General features: G+C 44.6%; 1 pseudogene; it reads right to left on the minus strand.

Moving 5' to 3' along the window:
* Positions 1 to 2,640: 2,640 nt before the first annotated feature.
* On the minus strand, positions 2,641 to 6,423 carry LOC148006236 (NEDD4-binding protein 1 pseudogene; annotated as a pseudogene).
* Between the last annotated feature and the right edge of the window lie 2,064 nt (positions 6,424 to 8,487).

Below are 8,487 nucleotides of genomic sequence, written 5' to 3' on the forward strand. Positions count from 1 at the left end.
CCAGTGGAGATCTCCTCGTGGAGGAAAGGAAATTGATACATTCTCATCTCCTTGTACAAAGCTCAACTCCAAGTAGATCAAAGACCGCCATGCAAAACCAGATACTCTGAAACTGAAAGAAGAGAATGTGGGTCAGATCCTGGAACTGAGAGGCAAAGGGGAAAGAAAGTTCCTTGATCAGAAGGCAAATGGTTTACGCTCTAAGATCAAAAAGAAAAGGGAATAATTGAAGCAAATACCAAATCAAAAAAGAAAGAAAAACCCAAACGATAAAAAATAAAAACAAAAATAACAAACCGACCAAAAGAACAAAGCAAAATGGGACCACATGAATTCGGAAAGATCCTGTAAGTAATATGGCCGTGTAAATAGGACAAAACAGAGACCAACTGCATGGGGAAAGAAAGATCTTACCAAACCTCCATCCAATAGAAGGCTAATATCTACACTCTACAAAGATCTCAAAAATTTAGAATGCAGATAGCAGAATAAGCCAAATAAAAGTGGGGAAATTATGAAAGAACCTTAAGTGGGGAGTACTGAATGGCCCCGAAGCAATGAGAAAAAGGTTAAACATCCTCAGTAATCAAGTAAATGCAATTACAAACAACCCTGCGATTTTGTCTCCCAACAGGCAGAGTGGCTAAGTTCAAAACTCAGGTGACAACAGATGCTGGCAAGGATGTGGAGACAAAGGAACCATCCTCCTATCTAGGTGACACCGAAAGCTGGTAGAGGCTCTCTGGAAATCGGTCTGGAAGTTCCTCAGAAATGTGGACAAAATGCTCCTTTAGGACCCAGCAATACTATTCCTGGGCACATTCCCAAAGCTTGCTCCAACCTAGAACAAAGACACTTCCACCACTATGCTCATAGCAGCCTTATTCATACTAGCCAGGAGCCAGAAAGTACCCAGATGTCTTTCAACAGAGGAATGTATGGAGAAAATGTGGTACGTTTACTCAAGGGAGTACTACTCAACTATTTAAAAGAAGGACTTTATGAAATTCGTAGGCAAACCGTTAGGACTAGAAAATATCATCATGAGTGAGATAACCTAAAAAGCTTCTTCACAGTGTTTCTTAAACTCTTCATCCTCCCTTATGGCCCACCACCCATCGGAGAAAGAGAACAAGAAAGGATAATGTGAACATGGACCAGTTTAGAAAGGTTCAATTTTTCCTTTTATTATACTTTAGTCTTACATTTACAGTCCAGTCATCATCCCCATGCCATTCCACACTCATCCCAGAACACCTCCCACCTCCCACTGTCCAATGGGCTGTTCCCCAATACCTCTCCCCACCAACCAGACCTCCCCACTCCCTGAGGCCTCAAGTCTCCCTCGGCTTAGTTGCATCTATTCTATGGGACCTGAAAAGGCAGTCCTCTGCAGTATATGTGTTGGAGGCCTCCTCTCAGAAGATATACGCTGTCTGGTTGGTTGCTTGTTCTCTAAGATCTTGAGGATCCAGGTTAGTTGAGTCCTTTTGGTCTTCCCGAGGGGCCTCCACGCTTCTCAGATCCTCCAGCTTCTCCTTAAGAGAACCACATTTCTCTCTGGCTTCTGTCCAATGGTTGTGTGAAAGTACCTCCAGATGAATTCGTAAGCTGCTGGTTGGGCCTCACAGAATGCTGCCATGCGAGTCTCCTCTCTGTAAGCACACAAATAGTTGTTTCCTTGGAGCAGCCACGCTCAGTTTGTCCAGAAAGTGGCAGCTCAGTCCGCCAGCAAACACTTCAGGGATACAGCAGCACTCCAATTTGGTAGAGTCAGGATAGCAGTCAAGGAGCAGCAGCTGTGGCAGAAACCAGCAGTGACAGCCAGACCTCAGGCTAAGCATGCCTCAGCAGGAGGAAGACCAGGAGAGGTTCTCAGCTGTGCTTCTCTCAGGGAATGGAAGACCACTGAAGAAGACACGAGACCCTCAAGTTCTATTTCTATCCCTCCATATATCACCTGTGCTCAACAGGTCTAGCCTCAGCACATCTGTCAGCTGACATCACTCGGCCAAGCAGTTCAAGCCCGCAGAAGCTGCAAGCCCACTCCCGGAAGGTTTTGTTGGACCGTTCTCCGTGGAGTTCAGGAAAAGGTAGCTCAACCAAGCAATGCAAGGAAGACAGATGAGTCCATGCATTTCGTTTGCCTGGATTCTTTCATCAACATCACTCGTCTCTTTTGTTGCTGGCTTTCCCTGAACATTCTCCCTCCCATGTTTGCTTCAGCTGTACCTTTCCTTCAACTCTCTGTTCCACCGAGCCCAGCCAAAGGACGTTCCGAGAACCCTTAAGGTTCTACTTCCGTGAGGCAGCATTCTTCAGTGTCTTTCGGGGAGTACTCATTTCCCCTTGCTGTGGAGCGAGCATCTCATGTTGTATACAGCACATATCCCCTTCCCTTTTGTTTTCTATCCCAATGAACATTACACTGGGTTCCTTCACATTATGGCACTTCCCGCAGTTGGCAGTTCCAACCTCCCACCCAGGGCTCCCATTGTCCCTGGGCACTCAGGACAGCTTGCAGCAAATCACCAGGACGGAGAGGGCACTCGGGACTCTCAAGTAGGGATGAGCCGCCAGAATCTGGTCGAACATCAGGTTTTGCTCAGCGTCCGGGAAGGCCATTCACAAAGGCCACCCTCAGAGCGCTTTTCTCTGCAGAAGCCTGGTCCTGGGTGGAGCACCAGGGCTTGCTTGGGCTCCCTGGCTATTGCGGCTCTGGATGGCGTGGCCAAATGTGCGCACATCTGACTGGGCATCGAGTTTTGGAGGCGTGTGTAGAAGAAAGGCCTCCCTTCGAAGAAATTCTCCGAGCCGAGGTCCATGTCTTCCCAGAGGGTCGTCAGGAACCATAAATATGTCCCCCACAAAAGTGTACTGAAGCAGCCTTCTTGCGATAATTTCTCTCCAGGACACGGACTCGGTCACAAACTCTCTCAAGTTGTCATTGGTTACAATGATGCCACCAGTCTTTTCTGCTAAGTGGAGCAGGAACCTGTCGTCATGAGAAGCAATTCTCTGCCCAAGGTTCGTCCGGGAAGGAGTGAAAGCTAATAGCCCAAGCTCCCGGAGCTGGCTTAAGAAGTGCTGCTCTGTGGCATCAGGATGCCGACCGGTTCTCCAGTGTGGGACAAACACAGTGATGTTTCTGTGGCCGAGCTTCCAAAAATATTCAACTGCAACGGCAATGCCACGGCAACTAAAGAACTTGTTCAGACCATGGGCCATTGCAACATTACTGCCATCTATAACGATATGCTTCAGATCTTCTCTGGCTGGTTCATTTCTTAAGTCCAGCTGGTATGGTATTTTCAGAATATCTTGAAATCTTTGATCCCGGGTAATGGAGGAATAGATTTGATCGCAGGGTCGAGCCAATCTTGCATCAGTATGTGAAGTTAAGTGCTGGGGCAGCAGCGCTGGGTCCGTTTGGGGAGCCTTTGGCTTGAGGTGAGGAGAGCTGCAAGAGCGAGGAGGCTCCGCACAGTCCGGCTTCCTATTATTCGGACCTGAAATTCCTGTTTGCTCTTGCAAACCATTTTCAGGCCTCTGTTCCCGGGCCGCTGGGAAAGATAGTGCAGATGGTGAACCTGCCTCAGTAAGGTCCGTAAGAGGGGGTGCTGTATGTTCAATGGGCTGTCTGTCTTCAGCCTCGATTTTATCAGGCACCACAGGTTCACAATTAAGCACTTCCTGTTCTCTTGCTTCCTCTGCCGTTGGTCTTTCCAGCCTTTGTAATATCATGGCTACTTTTGCCCCTAGCACACCTATTTCTTGTTGTTGCCCAGCTAGCTTTGCAACCTTTTTTGAGAGAATTTCTAGTTGTAGATGTCTATTTTTCAGTTCTTCTAAGAGGAAATATATGAAGATTGCAACTGAAAATTGGTAGACGCTTATGCCCGAAATCACACATGCAATCAGCAAAGTCAAGGCTTTCTCAACTATCTTCTGGTAGTCTCCAATCTTTACACTTGTGTGTGAGGGATCGGCCCTGGAATTTTCCATTGGTAATGCAGTCAAAGTCTGCCTATACAAGGTAAAGTGTCTTTTCTGTTGACTTGGTAAGGCTTACCTTGTCTGAGTCCTCTGATCGGTGCCTTGCTCTGGCCTTAAGTCTCCAGTGGTTCCAGAGTTTCAGAATGTCTCTGGGTCCCCTGCAGAGCTTGAGGAAATGATTCTTCCTCTGGAGACAACCTTGGTGAATGTCTCTTCTGGAGCTTTTTCTCAGAGGACCTGTGGGCTGTATTGGTGGATAATCACTTTGGGTTTGCCCCCGATGTAAACCCCCCAAATAAACCAGATGTACCTTTTAATTGCCAGAAGAAATTATAGTCTCACCTGCTTAATTTTGAATAAGTTCTTGTTCTTCCTGAATTCTGGTAGACTGTTTCAATTCCAACAGCTCTCCAAGATGAGTGATTCAACCCGGACTCTCCAAACTTCACAGGGCTTTGCTCAAAATAATTCTGTCTATTGTTCTGATCTTCTGACTCCTTCTTATTCTCTGCGTTGAATGGTCTATGGACACACTCTCAACGGAGCTCAAGTGCACTGCAATGCGCTCGGCTAATGCACTCCCAACTGCAGGCAACTCTGCTCACGGACAAAAACTCTCCCTTCTTTTGCTGTGCTTATATAGGAGAGATGGGTGTATCCAATCTCTGACACACCCTCTGTACTCTGATTGAACAATTTGTCTGCCTTCCAGTAGGATTAGCTTGTTTGGGATTAAAGGCGTGTATGAAGGGTGTGTCCAGAAGGATCACACTGAGCTTGCAATTCCCTTGATGTGATCAGAGCGGCCACATTTCTGGATCAATTTACCTCCAGGATTGGGCAGAGTGGTTGGCAGTCATTTGTTTATCCTGACTTGTTGTATGCTTTGTTGGCCAAAGCGGTTGTATGCCCAACACACACAGAAATCAAATACAATCCATCAAATCGGTGCTAGACATCTAAATACTAGAGGAAAAAGAAAGAGTTGTGTATGCATTCTACCATGCCTCGGTCCCCAGTGAATGAATATGCCCACACACTTGACCTCAGCCCACATGGTAGAGACAAGCCCTGGACACACAGAGCCCTGGCTACCACTGCACAGCACTGTTTCAGGATATGTGGTAGTAATGTGAACCCCCAAAATGGTGTGTTTAGCTAAAAGGACTGTTTGTAGTTGAGGTGTTTCTCTGTCATAGCGCATGCTTTTAAACCCGCTGCATGGACTGTAGATGTGCACTTTTTATACAGCTGGGTTAGAAGGAGTGACCAGTGTTTGAAAGGGAAGGTATATTTGAAAAGTAGACTGTGTGATAAATCACAGGAAGATGTGATGAAGAGGATATGCCTGAATTGTTTGGGTACAGAGAGAAGAGCCTGGCTGCTTAGAAGAACGCACTGTGGAGGAATGAAAATGAGAGAAGACACACTTTTCCCAAGAGGGTTTTCTAGGGACTGGTGGATTAGACGTGGAGGTAGGCAGGGAGAAGTCCAAATGAGCTAGTGAATGGAGGAAGAGGAAGAAGCATGAGGAGGAGGAGGAGGAGGAGGAGGAGGACAAGAAGGAGAAGGAGGACAAGGAGGACAAAGAAAAGGAGGAGGAGGAGAAGAAGAATGTTTGATCATAATGTCATGTTACAGGGAGGGGCCACTTCAGGATCAAATCCCCCATTGTTAGGAGTCTCATCTGTGCTTGCCGACAGATCACCTTGTGTCTTCCCACTTGTTCCAGTAAGCTCTCAGGCCCAGAGATGTCCCATTACCAATACACGTCTCTCTACCTCCATGATCCCATACCCTGCCTTACCTGATGACCAACTCGGAACCCTCTGTCCATCTACCCTCAACCTCTATTTGCTTTCTCCTTGTTAGAAGGGTTCAATACTTCTCCAACTTTTCTCTGTGTTGTGCGGCTTTGGAGATTCTTTTTATCCTGTTTACTTTATCTTGTATTTTACAGGTAATATCCCTTACAGGTGAATAGATACCACATAAGTTATTTGTGTCTGTTTGATCTCACTCATGATCAATGAGAATTAAACCTGATTTCTCAACAGAGGCCCTGAAACACAGAAGTTGCTGGGCAGGTGTTTTATAGATATTATACAATAAAACTGCTAACATACACTAATATACCCAGCAAAACTTTCATTCTCGACAAAGGAAGGAAACTAGATTCCCATGACCGATTCTAATATAAACTTTGACTCCCACACACAGCCCTACAAAGATATTAGAAAGAAACCTGCATCTGGAGGAGGATTACTATATTCAACAAAACGGGGTAGATAATTTCACAGCACCAAAAAGAAAAGTGGAACACAAACCCACAAACTCAGGCCCCACCTCCCACTCCTCCACAACACTGCTGTCGCCGCCAAAACCATCACCACCACAACAGTTATCTAAATTACTGAAATTAACCATCATTAGTTATTAACATCTTTCAACATCGAAGGACTCGACTCCAACCTAATAGGCAAAAGATAATACAATCGATGCAAAAGAAATTCTTCAATCTGCTACACACAAGAAACATACCTCAGCAGCAAAGGCAGTTGCAGATTTGGAATAAAGTCCTGAATTTAAAATTCCAAGCAATCTGACACACCCAAAAAGCTGGAGCAGATGTTTTAATGTCGAGGAAAATAAAATTTCTACCACGTTGAGTCAAAAGACATGGTGAGGGAGATATTATACCCATCAAAGATAAACCCAACAAGATTACATCTTGATTGTGAACATTCATGCTCCAAACACTAGCACACACAGAACCGTAAAAGAAGCATTACTCCAGCTTGAATTTTTAGAGAAAACCACACATTAATAGTAGGAGATCTCATCACCACACCCTATCAAATTATTATAAATTTACAAGAATCTTTTCCTACTATTCCTTTGCATCTTCACGAATGTAAAACATTGGCGTTTGGTTGGTATGCTTGTAGTTTTAAAGAACCCACGCATCCATATCATTGGAAAGTTTAGTCTCACTGAACGGTAATTCCACGACAGTGTATAAGAAATGTGTTGCTGCTTCACAATAAGAAGGTAGGAACCATCCCCCATGATCTCAACCTCTATTGCGGAGCAATAGAGATAAAGAGTGCCCAGTACAAGGAAAGGCAGGAAGATCAAGGGAACAGAATTGAAGACCCGGGAATGAACTCACACACCTATGGTCACTTGACCCTGACAAAGGAGCTAAAATCACCCAATAGGAAAAAGACCTACTTTTCAAGAAATGGTGCTCTTTCCAGTGGAGATCTCCTCGTGGAGGAAAGGAAATTGATACATTCTCATCTCCTTGTACAAAGCTCAACTCCAAGTAGATCAAAGACCGCCATGCAAAACCAGATACTCTGAAACTGAAAGAAGAGAATGTGGGTCAGATCCTGGAACTGAGAGGCAAAGGGGAAAGAAAGTTCCTTGATCAGAAGGCAAATGGTTTATGCTCTAAGATCAAAAAGAAAAGGGAATAATTGAAGCAAATACCAAATCAAAAAAGAAAGAAAAACCCAAACGATAAAAAATAAAAACAAAAATAACAAACCGACCAAAAGAACAAAGCAAAAAATGGGACCACATGAATTCGGAAAGATCCTGTAAGTAATATGGCCGTGTAAATAGGACAAAACAGAGACCAACTGAATGGGGAAAGAAAGATCTTACCAAACCTCCATCCAATAGAAGGCTAATATCTACACTCTACAAAGATCTCAAAAATTTAGAATGCAGATAGCAGAATAAGCCAAATAAAAGTGGGGAAATTATGAAAGAACCTTAAGTGGGGAGTACTGAATGGCCCCGAAGCAATGAGAAAAAGGTTAAACATCCTCAGTAATCAAGTAAATGCAATTACAAACAACCCTGCGATTTTGTCTCCCAACAGGCAGAGTGGCTAAGTTCAAAACTCAGGTGACAACAGATGCTGGCAAGGATGTGGAGACAAAGGAACCATCCTCCTATCTAGGTGGGACCGAAAGCTGGTAGAGGCTCTCTGGAAATCGGTCTGGAAGTTCCTCAGAAATGTGGACAAAATGCTCCTTTAGGACCCAGCAATACTATTCCTGGGCACATTCCCAAAGCTTGCTCCAACCTAGAACAAAGACACTTCCACCACTATGCTCATAGCAGCCTTATTCATACTAGCCAGGAGCCAGAAAGTACCCAGATGTCTTTCAACAGAGGAATGTATGGAGAAAATGTGGCACGTTTACTCAAGGGAGTACTACTCAACTATTTAAAAGAAGGACTTTATGAAATTCGTAGGCAAACCGTTAGGACTAGAAAATATCATCATGAGTGAGATAACCTAAAAAGCTTCTTCACAGTGTTTCTTAAACTCTTCATCCTCCCTTATGGCCCATCACCCATCGGAGAAAGAGAACAAGAAAGGATAATGTGAACATGGACCAGTTTAGAAAGGTTCAATTTTTCCTTTTATTATACTTTAGTCTTACATTTACAGTCCAGTCATCATCCCCATGC

Source organism: Rattus norvegicus, chromosome 4 (assembly GCF_021556685.1).
Source record: "Rattus norvegicus strain SHRSP/BbbUtx chromosome 4, alternate assembly SHRSP_T2T, whole genome shotgun sequence".
NCBI classification, from domain to species: domain Eukaryota; kingdom Metazoa; phylum Chordata; class Mammalia; order Rodentia; family Muridae; genus Rattus; species Rattus norvegicus.